The sequence below is a fragment of the Lissotriton helveticus genome, chromosome 9, assembly GCF_964261635.1.
Source record: "Lissotriton helveticus chromosome 9, aLisHel1.1, whole genome shotgun sequence".
In the NCBI taxonomy this organism is placed as follows: domain Eukaryota; kingdom Metazoa; phylum Chordata; class Amphibia; order Caudata; family Salamandridae; genus Lissotriton; species Lissotriton helveticus.
This window is the reverse complement of record NC_136070.1, coordinates 718,022,155-718,042,275: the sequence shown is the minus strand read 5'-3', so window position 1 is coordinate 718,042,275 and position 20,121 is coordinate 718,022,155. Positions and strand designations below refer to the sequence as shown.

The 20,121-nt window shown below is 43.7% G+C and overlaps 1 long non-coding RNA gene across 2 annotated transcripts in view; it reads left to right on the top strand.

The window, feature by feature from the left end:
• LOC144782944 (uncharacterized) overlaps window positions 1-20,121 on the top strand; it is a 501,527-nt gene that overhangs the window by 447,246 nt on the left and 34,160 nt on the right. For both annotated transcript variants that reach the window (XR_013601329.1, XR_013601328.1), the window contains one exon: window positions 19,162-19,223. This is a non-coding gene — a long non-coding RNA (uncharacterized LOC144782944). The remainder of the gene's footprint in view (window positions 1-19,161; window positions 19,224-20,121) is intronic.

Genomic DNA, 20,121 nt, shown 5'->3' with positions numbered 1-20,121 from the left:
GCCAACTTCTCACATTGGTGTGCAGCGGTTGGGATAAGAGCTTGCTGTTGTTTTACCAATTGTAATCTTGGGATATCATTTGAAAGATCACATTAGGTACCTATAGGTACATATAACAAGACTTATAATACTTAAGTTTTACGGAACTTAGTTGTAGACCAAAGGGCCTAGCACACCCTGACTACAACTCCTAGAGAGGTTTAGTAGGAAACACTTAGTGTAGGTAGGTGCACACACCACACCTCACTAGATCATGTCTCTGAGAGCAGAACCAAGTGGATCTCTCCCAGTGGAGGCAGATCCTTTAAGGATACCTTCCAGATATGATACCCTAACTTTCCAAGAGCTAAGGCACTTGTGCACCTCCAGAAGGTTAAAACGGGGTTCTCACCCTACCCTCAAGCACCTGATAGAGCACATGGAAGGATATGATGCTCAGAAAGCCTCTAATCCAGGCCCCTCAGGGAATGCAGATGAGGTCCTACCCTCAGCAGAAGATGCCACTGACCCTACAATCATAGATGATGATGAGGATGTGGAGGCAGAAGATTCTGGGGAGGAAGTAGACAGCCAGGTCCAAGTTAGTATACTTAGCCAGGCTAACCTAAGCCTACATGGGGCTGTGAATGGGCTAGCCCCATACAGGCCTCTAAGTGGACTTAGCCAGAGGTATAGGAGGGGAAGATCCCACTCTAGGCAATCTCTCCACTCTAATGCTTTAAGAGGCTCTAATGGCTCTGCTCAGAGGGGAATGACTTCTCCTCAGAGGAGAGAACATCAGGCAAGAATGAAGGAAGTCAATCTGAGGATCCAGAGGGAGGAAACTGCCCTCGCCAAGGAGAAACTTGCCCTTGCCAGAGAGCACAAATTGTGTGGGTTAGAACCCACTGGTGGCAGCAATATCCCAAAGGATAAAGATAGGTCTATGATACTAGAAACCTAAGCAAGATTCTCCCACCCTACAAAGTTGGGGATTACATCCACAAGTGGATTACTGCTTTGGAGAGGGCTTGCAAAGTACAGTAGGTACCCCAAAGTCAGTGGGCAGCAATCTTATGGTTCTCCTTTTCAGAAAAAGGTAGAGATAAGCTCCTCACAGTTAGTGATGAGGATGCTAAAAACTATTCAGCCCTAAAGAGTGCTCTAATTGATGGGTTTGGCTTAACCACTGAGCAATATAGGTTGTTGTTCAGGGATACCCAAAAGACACAGACTCAGGACTGGACTGATTTTGTAGATTGTGCTACTAAGGCTCTGGAGGGCTGGTTATTGGGCAGCAAAGTACAGGACTATACAGGATTGTCCAATTTGATTATGAGGGAGCAGATCCTTAGTAATTGTCAAAACCAGCTTGTACACCAGCATCTGACCTCTCCACAAGAATTGGGTAAGAGGGCAGACAAATGGGTCAGAACCAGGATTACGCCTACAAATCAGGGTGGTGACCAGAAGAAAGATTCTACCAAGCCTCAAGAGAAAGGTGGGGATAAATCAAAAGACAAGTCCTCTACAGGGCCCCAAAACTCCAATGGTGGGGGTGGGTCCCAGAACACTTCCTCTAACCAAAAGAAACCTTATTGCCATGTCTGTAAATAGCCTGGCCACTGAAAGACTGACAGCAGTTGCCCAAAGGCCAACAATAAGGAAAACATTCCACCAAGTAATAATCCCAGACCTCCTGTTACTATTAGTAGTAATCCCCCAGGTGGTGGGAGTGCCCCCACAAATGTGGCTGGGTATTCTTGGGGAACTCAGGTGGACTCTGGCCTAACCAGGTCCTCTAACCAAGAAACTCTAGTCTGTGAGGATAGCATGGGGTTTTGTCAACTTTACTGCTTGTCCCAACACTTTGGGCAAGTACAAACAGGAGCCCCACATCAATGGCCAGAAAGTTGAAGCCTACAGAGACACAGGGGCTAGCATCACTATGGTGACTGACAGTCTAGTCCCCTCAGGACAACTTTTACCTGGGTTCACCTATCCGGTGACCAACATTGATGGAGTGCAGAAAGATCATCCCATGGCAGTAGTAAATCTCAGCTGGGGAGGTGTCACTGGCCCAAAGAGAGTTGCAGTGTCTACAAACTTGCCTGTAGATTGTCTACTGTGAAATGATATAGAGATCTCAGCCTGGGCTGGGGTAGAACAAGAAACCCATTCCAAAATGGTAGGTCTTTCAGAAAAGGTTAGTGGGGCTGTGATGGCCACAGCCCCAGCTCAAGCAGACTTCCCTGAAAAGGTTGGCAGGGCTGTGATGGTCACAGCCCAAACTCAAACAGATTTTTGTGTTGTGAAGCCTGTAACTATGGATCACTCCACACAGACAGAGAGTATTGGGGAGGAAGAAAAGTCTTCCTCCCACCAGACATTAGGTGAGAGTCAGCCTCCTCAGGGAACTGACCCTACCCCTTGTGAAGAAACTGCCCCAGAGGTAGCCAGGCCTGGCCTGACAGAGCATCTGATGTCAGTGGACCCTTACAAGGTGGGACCCAGTCTGGAGCAGGTAACCTGCCCTTCTCTACCCTGCCTCAGTCAGCCCAGGGCTGTAGAGGTCAGGGTCAGGGAGGCCAGTGGACCCCAAAGGGCCCCCTGTCCAAAAGAACACCCCCATCAGCAGATTAGGGGCACCAAAGCTAGCAGCCCTAGCAAGGTGAAAATTCTAAAACCTCCTTAGGGATCTCCCTTATTCTTAGTTAGGAACCTCCCCAGATGGACTGTATTGGGCACAGCCAAACCTGGGACCCAATGGCCCCACACCTGACCTGTCCCTCCAGTAAGCCAACAAAAGGGACCCAGCATCCAGCTGTAGGTAGCCAGAGGTTGACCCTGAGAGCACAGTGCAACTCAGTCATGGAAAGAAAGGCCTATATGGTGGAAGCTGAGCCCTACATTAGTGGAGCCTCACTTCAGTACTCCATCTCAACATCAGCCTTTTACTTTGCCAAAACACACCACAGGTAGAGATTCCCTATGGCGGAGAGCCTCTGATACCCCTAGGGTGAGGGATTGCTTAGTGAACCATGAGACAGGGGGTAACCGTGCTAGTGCAGGTACTTCCTTATATGGGCACTTAGGCAATATAGGCTTACCTGGTCAAGGATAGCCTTATCTCCTTTCGTTTGGGGGGGGGGGTTGTGGATGGAAGGTGGATACCTGACTATGGTTACACCAGATTTTTTGCCTAGTGTTTAGCTGGTTTTCAATTTAGTTGGCCTGGGATCCTGCTAATCAGGGTCCCAGGATATCTGCTCTCACTGTAAAATGGACTCCATGTACTTTAGGTACATCTCCAATTGGATGTTGGGTCACCTTGTGAGCCCCTGTATAGTGTACCATAGGTACCCAGGGCATAGGTGCATCCAAGGCCTACCAGGGGCTGCAGCATGAATTATGCCACCCCTGGCTGGCCATCCAAATTGACACAACTGGCTGATCACTCAGCTGGGGCAAGATCGTGTAATCACCCCTTGCTTAGGTATAGTATTCCTATACCTACCATTATATATAGACACATATATACCTATAAGTCACTCCTATGGCAGGCCATAACAATCCTGGAGGCAGAGTGCTTGGTTTTATGTGAGATGGTGCTCTAGCATGAGCTGAGCCTGTCTGCAGCTTTCGGAACCATGTCCTTATAGCTGTTCTATGATATAGCCATACCATATACTCTTAAGTGCATTATAATCCTTGCGGTTATTGCTAACTTTGGTTTGGCTTTATCAAAACATGTTGTGTAAGGTGTCATACGCTTGGAATACTACTCCCTCGCCAGTTTTGGCGACGGGGGTAGCATTCCACCGTTCTAGAGGGAGAAGACATGTTGTTCCTGTTAATCCCGGTTAAAGTTAACCATTGCCTCAGCATCACAAAATGGATGCTGCTGCCACAGACACAAGTCTGACCTCCTGCTGCTGGGAGTCCTTTCAGTGAGGGAGGCTTGGACAATAGGTTTCCTGTCTTGGGAGGTGCTAGCACCACCCCAGACAGGCCATAGTGTATTGGGGCAGGGAGGGCTGAATGAAATGAGACACTGCCTGGGGCACACAAGGAAGCCCATGCATAGCCCGGTTCAAACCAGTTGCTGGGGCACTCCAGCCCCAGCTCTGGTGCGAAACTGGAAAAAGGGAAAGGTTTGTAACCACCCCCTTCCCTGGTCCCACCCATAGGAGGTATATAGGTAGGAGCTGAGTCAAGAGACTTTAGATTTATCCTGAACTGAAACTTGAAACGAAACTCTGGACCTTCGACATTCTATTGCAACTAGAAGACTGAAGAATCTCCTTTGTGGTCAAGGAGTGACCACCCTGTACCTACAGGCACCATCCAGCAATCTGCGGTTTACTTTGTCGATGCTCCTGCCGGAACCCGAGCACAGAGTCTGACAAGAGCCAGACTTCCAGACTTCTTTTACCCCGATCCACAGCCACAGAAAAGCTGAGACCCATGGAGGCGACGAGAGACGTGGGATCGGCCATCTTGAAAAGCCTGCTCTTTGCTACTTGTGCAACTTCTGAGGCACCCTCGAAGTTGTGCATTGAGGAGCCCCAGCCTGAACACCTTCTGCACCGACGCACAGCCCTCCACACTCCATGAATGCCGCGTGGGGCCTGCCAGTGTTTTTGTGCTTGACGCATCTGCCTGTTTACTTGCCCATTGGCTAGTGGCCTCTGTGACGGTGAACCTTCAAATCTGAACCATCTGCCTGGTTGCTCCAGGTGGGCCCCTGCTTCCCTGCAAAGGAGAAGCCCCATAAACCTTGCTGGTCTAACCCGAAGCGAATATTCGATTCCTACATGGGTTGCATTTGCCAAAGCCTGTTGACTCCAATCTGGAAGCCGATGCCGCCAACAGCGAGATCCTTTGTGGGACAGTCTGTATCCAACTCCTGGTTGTCGTCGACGCCTCCTGGTCCACGTGGCTGCAGAGTCAAGCTTCACGACATCACCTGATTGCTTCGCGACATCCCCTGGTTCCTTCCTGGTTCCTTCCTGGTCGCTGGCTAGTGACCCAGACTCTGTCTCCTCTGCTTTCAGGTACTCTTCATCCTCGATCCTCCCTTGGATCCAACCGGACACTTCTCTCCTGGTCGCCTGCAGCATCTTTTCACAGGTCTCCATAGGATTCAGCGACGAAACTCGACACACTTTGACACCTATGCACCCGGCTCCTGTGGGTGAGGTAACGCGAGTACTTCGGTGCTCCTGTGGGTATTGACTATCCTAGTGTCCTAGTTTTCAGTAGCTTTCTCCTAGTCCAGCCGGAAGTGTCCTAAAAGAACTAGTTTCCAATTCTTACGTTCCCATTGTATCCCTATGGTAACTCGCATGTGTTTGTAGACACTGCACACGCTTCCCGTGGGCCTCCAGCTTCCTAACTCTTGTTACTTCAGTATAGCCTCAGCGATTCCCTAGGCACTAGGCCTATTCCTTGTCCGTGATATGGTTCTTATACCACTATTTTAGTATATGGTTTTACGTGCCCCTAGGGCTCTACTGTATATTGTGCAACTTATTGTATGATAATTAAGTATCTTGTTATGTGCTTTGTCCTCTGACCTCCTAAAGAGTTCAGAGGGGTTGTGTTAGTAATAAATACATATATATTTTATATATAACCTGTGTGGTGTCCTTTCATTGGTATTAAAGGGGTTACATATGGTAAAACAGCTTGCTTCACATGCTCTCTGAAGTTTTAGCCTAAGACTGCTTTGTCCATAGCTGGTCTATAAGATTGACTTTACAACCATCACCATAAGGGTTGTTTGGACTGGTGCAAGGTCCTCATTAGAATAGTGAACATCATATACCAGGCCAACTTCTCACAAGACTAAGCTCCAAAGGTGGTACCTTCCACGCCTTATCCTCCTCGCAAGCATCATGAGACTCAGCCCAATCAAGTGGCTCGAAGGTGACATAAAAACCAGTGTTGTGCATGAAAGCCCTGGCGGAAGGTGGAAAAAGAAGTCAATCGTTCTGGGAAAGTGATAAAATAGGTGAATCCCCAGGAAACAAGGGAGCAGTTTTAACTTGTTCGGTTGTGGGAAGGATGTTTTTGCTTCAGCCGAATGTTTGTAAAAAATGGTGGATAAGATCTAGCTTCCAAGGCCATTAGATTATGTACCAAGTGATCACTAACTAAAATGAGCTTTATAGCATAAATTGGGCCGTGATCAATGACACTTCTTTTGGCCTGGATTATATTGTTCCTTATTATGGATCTGCAACCCCTGGTATGCCTCAGTCAATGTCTAACTTTGCCTTTAAGGGTATCTCCATCCTCATATCTAGTGCTGTTTGTTGCCATCTTGGGAATATTAGTCAAGTAAATAGGTGTAGGTGCGGGAGTGGTATGTATAATATGAGTTGGTTGGGGAAAGTAAGAGGGAAGAGTCGCCCTGCTACCACTTCCATTCGAACCCTGGGGTTGTTGTTTTGCCAGTGTCCTATTTCCTACTAGGTCCCTAGGTACACCCCTATGTTTCCCACCCTGGTCCACCAGAGGCCTACAATTGGTAGACGGTACATTCTCAGGGGCCCTGTTGTTACAATCAAGTGGGCCAAACTGGAGGACAGAGTCTTAAACGGGGCATTGCAACCAGTTTGCTTGGGGAGGGACACTACAGACCCCATCCCCATTTTGGCATGGTTGAGTGGAGTTGGCACAAGTGGAGGGCACTGAGGTCTAGTATATTCTTCTAATTTGTGAAAGATTGTTGACACAAGGGTAGTTAAGGTCTCGATGGAACTTTTTAAGACAGCTATTTCCCTTTGGAGATCAGAAAAGGAACATGTGAATTCGTTGGCGGCCTCCCTTAGCTCCTGAGAAGGGTGCATATTTGGCCTTGTATCTGATATGCTTGTGTGGTCCATATCCTTTTCAATATTGGGATCGCTTGTAGCCGAATTATCTGCAAGAGGGGTAAAGCGATTGCTCAGGGGGAGGTCAGCCAACATAGCAATCACGGAGGGACACACCTCACTGGCTTCACTCAAAGGACACAGTGATACTAACCATCTAGGAGCTTTAGGGAAGGCAAACACTGTGGAAGCCTCTCACAGTTTAGCTCATAATTTAGGTCAGGACCCACAGACCCCACCGATAACTTAACTAACAATAACATCAACGCCCCATCTTCTGATGTTAAACCATCAGGAGCAAGAGGGAATTTATTCACTACGGACTCCTCTCTCACTATGCCTTCTAATTCAGATCAAAGGCTAGTCTTTCTTGATAAGAGTATCAGTTAGTAAGCATTGTAACAACTGATAATATAACTGAGTCGCACATAACTTTAGCAAAAGAGAACTTTAGCTGTATGTCAACAAGCTGGAAAAACAACAATAATGCTGTGGAATGGATAGGAAGAGAAATTATTTCCTGAAGGAAAATTGAATTAATCCCTCACATAGACTATAATTTTGTCCAATTACGTATTCTAATTTAGAAACCAACACCAAAATGTAGTCCAAATTAGTATTTTTATATATTTTAAATGGGACAATACAAACAGTTATACATACACAAATTATATTTACAAAAACACAACAATACATATATCTGTACATGAACTTCATTCCTTGTTACCCTTTTTGATATTACGGATGCAGAGAAATCCAAAACAATGATTATCAATGGCAATCCATAAAAAAAAGAAGATAGCCCCAAGAATAACACACAACTGAGGGGAAATTTCAACCCTCTGTCTGAATTGGAATGTGCAATAATTTCTTTTTAATTCATATAAAGTTTTGAAGGGCTTCTCCAAATTGTGGAGTCGACGCGTTTCAGGCCATATGTTTTGGGCCTCATCAGGCCTGGGGCAAAAGGAAACCTCGTATCAATCCAACTGTCTCAAGGACAGGGATAGAACAGTGCCTGAAGTAGAACTGTCCAGATGTAACTTATTTGTTCCGCTCAAATAAATATTGTGGAAGCGCTTCCAGGGAAAATATATAACATCTTAGGGGTGATACCATTAGTACCCAGGCTCGGTATAATAATGTTGATAGATTTCCTGGTAAGTCGCAGTACTACAGCACGACGCGCGTAAGAAAGACCGTCTGCATCGGTACAGCTCAGTCTCGTATATCACGTATGTCAGCAAGCAGCGTCTAAAAAAGTTATGAAGACTAAGTAAGAAGGCTATGCAGAATGAATCCAAACCATCTAATCACTCCAAGAAGTCAACAAACCTCTTTCCTATATTTAAAAATGATAAACAGAGTACGTAATTGAATTTCTTGGGATCCCAAACTGTGAACACAGATGACAATTTTGAAGAAAATCCAGAGCCGTTACTTTATATCGTTAATTATGCCACAGTTTTAACATCACCTTTGGGATAGGGTATCACAATTGACCTTGCTAAAGATTAACCTTCTTTGAGGGGAACACCCAATTGCAAAGTAGCAACTAATGCTACGAATTTAGAGGGTGTTGGCCCGGATTAATACCTTGATGGCAGGTCTAGCGGTATTCCATACCATGTACCATCTTTACCCAAACCGCTGGAGTCTATCTGCCCTGTGAACCAAAGGCAAGCCGGCTGTGCCCGTCCGGGCCCAGCCGGCCCTAGGGCCAGTACCTATGCCCGATTCCACAGGGAGCAGGAGCCTATCCCAACCTCTTGATCTATATCGGAGAAAGATAAGTGCTATTAGGTCGGCTAACTTTCTACAGAATAGAAATTTAAATGTGCATATATTCAAAAGGGACTGTCGCAGGATATCATGAGATCTGGGCAGATTTACCAGCGAGTGGAGTACCCCGAGATCCATTTGCCGATAAGAAACCACTCCTTATTTACTGTCAACCGATTTAGCAATCTGCTCTTGGAACATTGCAGGGTTTGAGCACCACTTAAGCCCCAGGCAGCCCTAGTCTCATTTAATTTCAATCTAAACTTCAGGTTATTTATTTGCAGGAACCTGGCACACTTACCCAGTCCTTGTACCACACAAACAAAATCAGTGCTTCTCCTAGTAAAATGGGCAATCCCGCTAGACGATTGATGATCTTGATAAAAAAACTCCCTAACACTAAAAACCTCAGTTTTATAATTTATATCCTATTTGTGCTACCCGTTTTATTAGGCAATAAAAGGCAGAATCAGCTATTAGTACTGAATGTTTATTTTCTGCCATCCTTGAAAAAGGATAAATCAAAAATATCATGCCTGCTGTAGGAAACTGAGGCTATTTTAGATCTTTTTCCTAATGCTACGATGCTGATCACTGGAGATTTCAATAATATTTTATTATTTAACTATGAGAAGAAGATGTTACATGGAGACTTACCAGACCCCTTTTTTTGGCATCTCATCACCATTTATTGATAATTGGATGATCCATAAACGATCTAAGAATCAATATATGTGTAAGTTTCTATTTGATTTTTGTATTGTCAACTTAAATAAATGTGGAATTGACTCATAAATTAAAGGCACTTGGAACCTAGGATTTCACAATTAAGAAAGTAAAGAACTGGGACACCATCGCTGAAACGTATCCCCTCAAGTGGTTAAAAGACTGGGATTATTTTTTCAATCCAGTTTTGCTTTGTATGACCTCATGATTAGGATCTGCGAAATTTACCTATAAGATTCTGCACAACAATGCCAGTATAGCGCTGTAGCCGGAGTACCAGAGGCAACTACATCACTTGTTACTGGAACAATGTCCTATGCCTTGAAATTCAAGTATAAAAGAGTTTTTTTAAAGCTATCAGAAGAAAGTTCAAAGTTCCGATTCGCCCAACAAGACGTATCATCGACGAACCTGCATCTTGCATTAAATCAAATAACTCTAAGCGTTTTTGGCCCCTGATCAGCCATAGGTCTGGGTCATGCGCCCTGCAACTGATCATTTTATCCCATTTGTCAAATGTGAATCGTTTATTAAAGATACATACAATAAGATAACTACGTGCATACTGAAAACCGGAGTTTACAATTACAACCAAAGAAATATGAGGGTTAATAAAGAAGTCACGTTCATCTAAGGCGGCTGTGCCCAACGGAATTCCCATTGACATATTGAAAGTTGACACGAATCTTTAGGCAGAAGGCAGAAGTAAACTGTTTTGTTTGTTTTACAGTCAAGTCCAACTCGTCCATCCTAGAAAGGAGCCTTATTCCATCCAGTTTACAAGAAAGGACCAAAGTTATCATATCATTGCCTTATTGTATGCTGAAGTGAAGCTTTTTGCCAACCTTCTATTATGTCACCTGCATGCCTGGTCTTTTAACAGCAAACTTATCCCTATTATTCAGATTGGGTTTAGACCAGGTTGCTCGATTGGTGATAACATCACAGCTTTTAAATTGCTAGCGAACAAAACATTGAAAAGGCACCGGTCATTATTTGAAAGCTATATTGACTACTCACAAGCTTTTTTTGATAAAGTTAACAGGGCCAAACTGTGGAGCAAATTAATCAGCTGGGATCAAACGCTCTTATATTTTTTTATGGCATTGCATTATAGCACCTGGTTAAAAATAAAGGTTCCAAGGGTAGTTTTGTCACCAAGAACAAGCATCGCAAGTGGCTTAAAACAGGGGTGTGTCTTAGTACTTAGTAATTGTCTTTAAATATGGCTGACCTATCCCTGTTTCTGGGTCCCTCGGATGGCCTTGCTCCAAAATTAGGCAATAAACCTATGCGGAAGATATTGTACTTTTTCACTAACCTCTAGAGCATTACATAATCCATTGTCAAGACTATCCGAGTTTAATCAGTTAAATGATCTGTAGGTCAACTGCAATAACACCAAAATAATGTGCTTTGGATGAAAAATAGTGTACCCGGGCTTTACACTCGAGGGTGATCCTTTAGAAGAAGTGGCACATTATAATTATCTTGGCCGAACAATTGACAAGAACTTCACATGTGCAAACCATCTAGCCAACGAATAAAAGCCCAACTAATTGTACAATCGTTGAATCATTTTTTTCAAAGTTATGTTGGTCAAGCAATGTCTCCAACAATTACAGCTCTCAATAGCAAGCTAATCCCGACCCTTCTCCATTCGTCCATGGTATTTAGCCATGAAAATTGTAATTGAGTTGGATAAACTTTACAATAATAAAATCAAGTCATTACTTGCCCTTCGCAGTTCTTCTCCTCATTGTAACATTGGTCTGGAGTTTGCCTTAATTTCATTAGCCCTAAATCAAACTGGTGTAGGTGTAAACTATTTATGCGATTGTCCTAACGCCACAGAAAACTCATTGAAATAATATAGATATAATGGATTGCAATTGTTAAGTGATTCTAACTCGACAATGAATATTGCACGTATCAGAAAAGTTTTAAGCCAGATTAGAACATTGGAATGTTGGGAGCCTTCTACAGGCCGGTAAAGGCCCACAGAGCAACATTCCAATGTTTACAAAGGCCTTTCGGAGCTCGAGGGGATTTAAATCCCCTCGAGCTTCGAGAAGCCTTTGTTTAATGAGTTTGAACATTCTGCCCTTTAGTGGCAGAATGTTCTAATAGCCTTATAGCCCTTAGTAGTAGCGTTATAACGGCTATTAAAGTCCGGTCCCTTGTTAAAGTCTCTCACCTTCGGCTCGGACCTTTAACGCAGGAGCGGGCCTTTAATAGCCAGTATAGCCCGCTACGGGGGACTATAAGGCTATAATAAGTTACCTCCTTTATCGGCTTTATTTAAACTGTCACTGTCGACTTGGAAATGCCTTGTAAAGCAATCTACAGACTGATTTAGCCCACTTACAGCATTATAAACACTCAGATTACTCCTCTGACACCTACCTGAACACACCTTAGGGATATATTTCCTATACCTTAAATCCAGTTTGTAAAATTAAGTAACTGAGGTTCTGCCTTTTTTATATACCGATTGCGGAATTTGAAGGGTCATGGAATAAAAAGTGTCATTCATGGGGACAGTGTCTACTCTGTGGCAATAAGGAAGAAACCTTAGAACATATAGTGTGTCCGTGTCCATTTTTACTACCCCTGAAAAAAAAATACTTGAAGCCCAAATTAATGAAATTAAACTGTAGAACAATTCATGAAGCAATTAGATATTGTTTCTCTACCAATGATATCCCATTTATTGGGAAGTGTATGACATTTTAGACTTTGTGTATCGTCATTTTGTGTAACCTAGGTCTCTTAAATTTATGGTTTATTTTTTATTTTTCTGATATTTATGCTGATTCTACTATTTTATTCTTGTATTTGGGATTATATTATTGCTATACAATACATTTTATTCACATATTCAGTCCTGTACTCCCTAGAAAACCCACTTGAAAAAAACTCGGAACTACCCTACCCGACCCCAAAATGAAGCAGCAGGTTGTGAATCCCCCCCAAAAAACACACATTAACAAAGGTTTGCCTGTTATTTCAGAACTTGGAGTTTCAGATGAGGAATCAGTTCATGCAGCCTGCTACATTTCTGTGTAATGTCGCAACATTGGAAAACCCCTTTCCTAGAAAAGTTAGCTGAACTGCTCAGTCTTACAAATTTTGTTAAATTAGCTAGTGTATGACTAAACTGTGCAGATGGCTCGGTGACAACTGGGCGAATGTGCGTGTATCAGCCACGGAGAAATGGGCAATGGAAATCCACAAACAATGGCCAGAAGATATGTGGAGATATTGCTGTACTCACACTGCTCAGTGTCCTTCCATTATAGTCATCGGCTAATACACTACAAGTTTCTTCACACATTATATATGACCCTTGGGAGGTTACACAGGATGAACCCAGACAGGAACCACACAGAGCTGTAGCACCCCACATTCAGGGTTTTCTGCATTTGTCAAAACAGTGTCCCGGTGACGCTAGTTTTTGCCATTCTGTGATTTCTGAGCTGAACAAGATGTTAATGTGTGCGGTAACATGCCCCCCTCTGGTTGTATTTCTCGATTATGTGTCAGTTGAACTCAAACTGATGTATAAAATGGCTGCTTTTTTATTGCTGTTGGTAAGGAGTTGAGGGGCGAGATGTTGGTGGAAGGGCCCCATTCTATGGTGTGCGACTTGGTGAGGGCTGGTACTTGGTGTTAATTTCGGAGCAGTGCAGTTTACACTCCACTCTTACATGGCACAGAAATGCAGTTATATACTTGCATTTAACAATTATATTCACTGTGTGCCTTAATTTATTGGTGTGTGTAAAGCATTTAAACGCGTTAATGCAATGTAGTCACTGTAGATACTAGAGATTTTTACATGTGTCCACTAATGTTCAGTTTAAACATTAGAAAAGCATCAAAAAGGAGAGATAGAGGTAAAAACAAAGAAGACTCATTCTCCAAATGTAAATGCTTGTAACCAAAAGGAGTTACTCTTTTATCAAAGATATATTGCGTCAAAAACCATAAAGGGAAAGAGAAATTTGTCTTTAAATAACCTTTACCCACCAGGGTTACCCCTTGGTGGCATGCTTCATCATAGGGTTCTTCGCTAATCTGCTACGTAAAGGGTTGTGCTGCGACCGACGGATACATGGGAGCACTGATAGTATCTGTGCCTATCCAGAATGCTTTTATGTTGGAGTGTTTTTTTTTTACTTTTATGTAAAACATTTTTTTACAAATATCTGGCAAGTAAGAAAAACTGTATTTATTGGTTCCCCTAGTCAATATAATTAAAACATGGGGACGGTGAGAAACTTTTGGGCTGATGTCCCTGAGTTTCTCTGGTCAACTAGTTTCAACCCCTACCCCAAGACTTTTCATCAGGACCTAAGGGAATTACTCTCTGTTACCACTCCTTCAGTCATCAAGTACCTTGTTCTCAAGTGAAAATAAAGATAGATCAAGTATAGATCAATGTATACAGCACCTAATCGGTCTGTTCTTTTGTTATCTACAAGGGTGTGTGAAGAAAAGAGAATTTAAAAAATGCACGCCCGTGGGCCTCATTTTAGTTTTATATTTTGTACATTGTGCACTGTGAGTAAATGGTGAAATACTTCTCTTGTATCAGAAATTGAGCAAACCGTGAAAGATATTGTAAGTAATATGCATAAAAAACACTTAAAACAACTCAAAACACATATACATTACATACACACAATCAATAAGTATCCAGTAACCTTGTATTTTTTACATAATTCCCAAGATACACAAGGAACTGAACACACCCCCTGGACGCCCCATCGTCTCAGGTATAGGGTCAATTCATGAACCTCTCTAGAGATTTGCTGATGCATTTTTTAGACCAATCATACAAGGCACTGATACATACCTCAAAGACACAAAAGATGTGTTAAGAATCCTGCAGAACATACCTTTCAACCCAGTCAAACAGTTGCAGATTGGACTAGACATAGAAAGCCTTTACACAAGTCTACCACATACAGACACACTTAAAATCATAGAGGACGTCCTCCTCGAAGTAGATTGGGAGTATCAAACCCCACTCAATGTAGTTATGGAAAGCTGTAAGTATGCCCTGACAGAGAACTTTTTTAAGTTCGAAGACACCTTGTATCTACAGAAACATGGGACCAGCATGGGAAGCACTTTTGCTCCTAGTATAGTGGTTCTTTATGTACACCACCTTGAAAAACATAAGATTCTAGTTACACAGAACCCTTTCGTTACCAATGTCACACTTTGGAAAAATTATGTAGATGACAAACTAGTCATTTGGCAAGGTGTTGAAAATAAAGCAAAATAATTCCTTCTCTGGCTCAATAGACAGAATGCTTTCCTTAAATTTACAGTGTATCAGGAACCAAAATAGTCTTCCTACACCTAAACATTTTCTCAGATGAAGGTGGATTGAAAACTACTTCCCACTTCAAACCAATGGCAAAAAATTGTCTTCTCTCTTTTGACAGCTTCTACCCGAGACACCTGAGGGAAAATCTCCCTTATGGGCATTTCTTGAGACTTAGGCGCAATTGTTCTAAAGTGAGTGACTACAACAAACAGGCTGCAGTCCTGGCTACCAAACTGGAAGCAAGGAAATATCAGCACAGGATTGTACAAAAAGCCATGAAACATGCTAAGAACAACAGTAGGGAGGCCCTACTAAAGCTTCCCACACTAAAGGAAAAGAGGCTCGCCCGATATGCATCACAACCTACAATTGTGCGTCCAATCCAGTGAGAAAAATGATTAATAAGCATTGCCACATATTAAACAGCGGGATCACCCCTTTTCCAACACCGACATTATCTCATAGAAGAGTACAAATACAAAAACAATTGATGGGCAGAATGCAAAACAATGTCATGCATTCCCCCCAGTACAGAGATCTGGGCCTTAATCCATAGTTTTTTTGCTCACCATGCCATTCTAGTTTGAACCCAGCCATATGCAAATCATTCTTGACCCTGTGCCCAATGGGAACAGTCCAGCCCGAACGGCCAGGCCAGGTCCTCCCTGGACTGGAAACAAGCATCCTAGGACCGGTTTCGGGGTTTCACCCCCCTTCAGCCAGGATAGCTTAACTCCAGTGGCATGGAGAGCACGGACCCACGTCTAGGCATACCCGTCCCACTTGGGGTGACAAATGCAAAAACAACAATTGATGGAAAGAATGCAGAACAATGTCATACATTCCCCGAGTACAGAGATCTGGGTCTTAATCCATCGTTTTTTTGCTCATCATGCCATTCCAGTTTGAACAAGCCATTTGCAAATCAATCTTGACCCTGTGCCCATTGGGACCAGTCCAGCCCGAGCTGCCAGTCCAGGTCCTCCCTGGACTGGAAACAAGCATCCTAGGACCTGTTTCGGGGTTTCACCCCTCTTCAGCCAGGATAGCTTAACTCCAGTGGCATGGAGAGCACGGGACCCACGTACATAACAAAAGAACAGACCGATTAGGTGCTGTATACATTAAGAAACTTAGGAACATCAGCCCAGAAGTCTCTCACCATCCCCAATTTTTAATCATATCGACTAGGGGAACCAATAAATAACGTTTTTGCCACTAGCCAGATATGTTTTCACAATGTTTTCTTCCAAAAAGTAAAAAAAGAACCACTCCAACATAAATGCATTCTGGATAGTCCGTAGATGTTGGGGTTTGAAGTTTCTGTGTATGGTTGCAATCTTGCTGTGGAAGAAGTGGGTGAGGTTGTCACACAGCTCCTGTGAGGGTATGATGATATTTTCTTGGCAGCCGGGTTAGAGAGTTCCTTGACGGTGTTTGCGCTGGTTTTGATTCATGCGGCAAGGGTTGTCTTCTTTGTTGCCCTCATCAGGCGGTGGAAGAGGTTGAAGCAGGTCCTGAAGGCTTGCCTGTCGGATGTGTCCTTGCTGGTGCGCCATCCCCTCTTAAACTGTTTACTGTCCCATTTCACTGTTCTGAGTTCTTGGGCGTACCAGCTGGCCTTTTTGGAGGATTTTCTCTGGATGTTGCTCTTGATAGGAAAAATGCTGTCTGCACAATTGGTGATCCAGGCGTTGATGTTTTCACTCCCTGTTCGAGGATTATGGTGGTAGCAGGGTTGGAGTTGTTGAAGGCGTTCACCCAGCTGGTCTCTGGGATTTTGTTCCTACTCTGGTGGAGGCCATTGTTCATCTTGGGGTGGTGGTACTGGGGCTGGAGATGCGGAAGTCAATGATGGAGTGATCAGTCCATGTGAGTTCTGTGACATGGTTGTATTTGATGCGGTTGCTTGTGGTGGAAATTGGGTCCAGCATGTGTCCTGTGTTGTGTGTGGGGGTGTGCACGATCGGGGTCAATCGGAGGCTGCTTATACTGTCGAGGAGTTGTGCTGTGTTTTTGTTGTTGGGGTCGTTGATGTAGAAATTTAGGTCGCAGAAGAAGATGTAGTCCTTAGGGCTAGGGTTGGAATTAAGTTTGCGAAGAAGCTGGAGTGCAGACCTGGGGGGTAGGTATGCGAAGGTGCCTCTGATGGTTGTCTTGACATCTGTGTGGCGCTTGAAGTTGAGGTGGTCCATGGGAGTGGTGGTGTTGTTGGCAGTGGTACACTTTATGGTCTCTTTGTGGATGGTGGCTGTTCCTCCTCCCGGCTTGTTGGTCCTGGTGAGTGATTTTATATCCATCGGCGATCACTGTGGCAATGTCTCGGGCGTATGTGGGGTTGAGCCAGGTCTCAGTGAGAAAGAGGATGTTGGGTGCGAGGGTGTCAATGAGGTCCCATAATTCAGTGGATTTGCATAGTGAGCATGTGTTGAGAAGGGTGCATGCGAGTTGGTGTTTTTGTTCAGGTGGTGTCTGTGGTGTGTTTGGGGTGGGTCTGGTCTGTGGGCTGGTGTATGTGCAATGGCAGGTGAAGTGACAGTGGGTGCAGTTGAAATTTCCTACTGTGGGTAGACACCGTGGTAGTGTTTGTTGCGGTGTCCAGGGTCAAGGGTGTAGAGCTCAGCGATGGTGTATCTTTGGGGTCGGGATGGCCGGGGGTCATGGCACTGGGCGGAGTGAGCCTGTCTTTGGTGCCCCTTTGGTGCACTAGTACCACGACCGCAGCTCATGTCGCTCTGTGGCATGCATTAAGTATGTCCTGGGTGGGCAGGGCTCCTGTTGGCAGGAAGAACGATCAGTGGGAAAACCTGGTGAGGAAAACTAAGGCAGCTGCACTGTCACTGGGTCAATCGGGAACAAGCAGGAATTGGAAGCCACAGGGAAGTGGCAAGCTAGGTGTCCAGGTGCCTACCTGGACACCTAACTTGCCATTTGGAACACCTGTTTGCATGAATCTGTTTCTTAATTGTGAGCCACCTGGACACCTAACTTGCCACTTGGAACGCCTGTTTGCATGAATCTGTTTCTTAATTGTGGTGACTATCATAATTCTGCATCTCATTTTACTGCGACTGAATCTATTGAGATATTTCAGCTTATTTGCTGTACTGCTGTACTTATTGCTCCTCCTCTTGGTTTGCATATATACTGGATTGATTAGTAATCCAAAGTAAATCTTTTAACTATATTTGGTGACTGTTGAGCCTTATTGTGGAGTCACATTGTCTTCACAAATCAGAAATGTATTATTGATGTCTACTCCCTTTCAATGCTTCACATCAACCAACAAAGGTACATATGACCAATGGGGGGGAAATCCTTGATGATCTGACTAAGAAATTACTTTTCAAGGCCCAGTGTTCTTTCAGATGATAGCTTTGTCAGATGGCCAGTTACTTAAGCAAAGGGAGATGAAGTATCCCCTGTAGAAATACTAGACTTGCCCAAACCCAGTTCAAGCCCTTAAAGCCCATGTAAGGATTCGGAGGATCAGCGGAATTTCAGTGGTTCAGAAAAGAGTTGTAACAGCAGAGGAATGAGTATTAATAGGGTTACACATTGTAATTGTATATGTCAAACTTGCGGAATTTGGTTGAGATGGCGTGGAGCAATGCAATGATGTTTTAGTTGTGGTATAGATGTGAATGCTCTTAATTCTGCGCAGTTGTAGTTGTTATCTGGCTGGACGAAGCCTAAGATCACAGGTTAGATATATAAGTGTGGAATACACTGTGTTGTAATTTGTCTGCTAAGTTTTGTGCTGCTAGTGATGAGGTATCATCAGCTGCACTACAGAGATGAGGACATATTGTCTGAGAATAAGGTGTGGTTAGGGTTGTGGATCGTTTTGCGCAAAGGAGAAACTACACTGATCCGGGTGATTCTCTCTGGTCGAGATTTCACTTGTGTGTCTGATTAGGTCAGAAAGGGTGGCTCCAGTCCATTTCTTGTGTGATTGAGTACTTTGATTTCTTTAGTGGAGCTGTCAGAAACTTAGTATGACAGACTTGAGTGGGAAGAGAAAGACGTTGTCTCCCAATACCCCTCCAACAACACTAACTGCTCAAGTTAAAGTATACTTAAACTCAGCAGAGCCCCCAGGGGGGTAAGGGAATGGGGAGAAAAGAAAAGAGAGACAAACAATTGTGGTTCCTCTCCAAAGAGGTGTTTTCTGTCTTCACTTATATTTTCAGTTATGGTACTCTTCTTGTGATGTTTTGAACTGCAAAGATAGAAACAGAACATGTATACTCCTACTCTACCTTAGTATTCTAACATTCTAATATTATTCTCATTTGGTTATATCATACCCAAATTTAAGATTCTTGCTCCTCTTCTTTGTTGTTCTACACTTCTTTCTTCTTGACATCTGCTGTACGTTAGTGTAAGTGAATCATTCATTGCATTTTCAAGTATTAAGCAATTATACATTTTGTTGTCTTTTTCTTTCAGAGGAAGTACTTGCATGTCTGAATGATCCGGCAAGAAAGGAACTGGAACAACTGTTTATTCAGGTAATTTCTCCTCAATATGTTTCTCAGTTAAGCCTAGCTTTCTTCTTTCTCTTGCCTATTGCTTGGTTTTCTTAGCTCAAAATATAGAAAGAATGTGCCGGTAAGTTATCACAAATTATTTTTCTTTTCATTTAGTTTTTGTTTGATACCAAATACTTCAATGTGGAAACAGGAGTTGAGAGGGAGGAACTACTCTTTTTAATTAAGCACTCTATGGAACACTATTATATTTGTGAACCGGTTCCCTCTCTGATAGTGACTAGGAGCTTGGCTGACAGCCTCAAAGCGAGAGACACAGCTCTCTCAGTAAGTGTTGCACGGTATTGCAACACTATTCCTGTGTTTAACCTACCCTCTTAATTATTATTCAGGTTTTTGGTTAACAGACTCGGCGTGAAAGCACTACTCCGCCTCACTACATACATGCTCAGTAGCAAGACGATACTCAGGGAGAATAACCGCACCGAACCGAAACCGAAAAGTCTATAATGAAGTAACCAGAAGCTCTTACCCTTTCTATTTAACACAATGGAAAACTTTGTGGATAGCTGCTTCCTCATTAATTTAGTCAGGTGAAGTGAGCATTTGTTAACACGCGCTTCACATTACAATTGTGACTGGAATGAACAACTTGTGCACTGCAGGAGAGGCTGAGCTGGGAGACATCTTGAATTTCCAGCGCTGCCAGCTCACCCTCCAATTATTACTCCTTCTAGTGCTCTGCCACCTTTTGTAAGTTTTGCCAATAGAGATACTGGCTAACATTGAATGGGCTGCAGGAACCCTCCTAGGGATCCTGACAGTAACCACTCTGAAGGAGGATTCCTCCTATTGTTGTTTGTCTGGAAATTTCATATGGAAGGCCTTGACCAAACGTGAAGATTGAACATCCCTATGT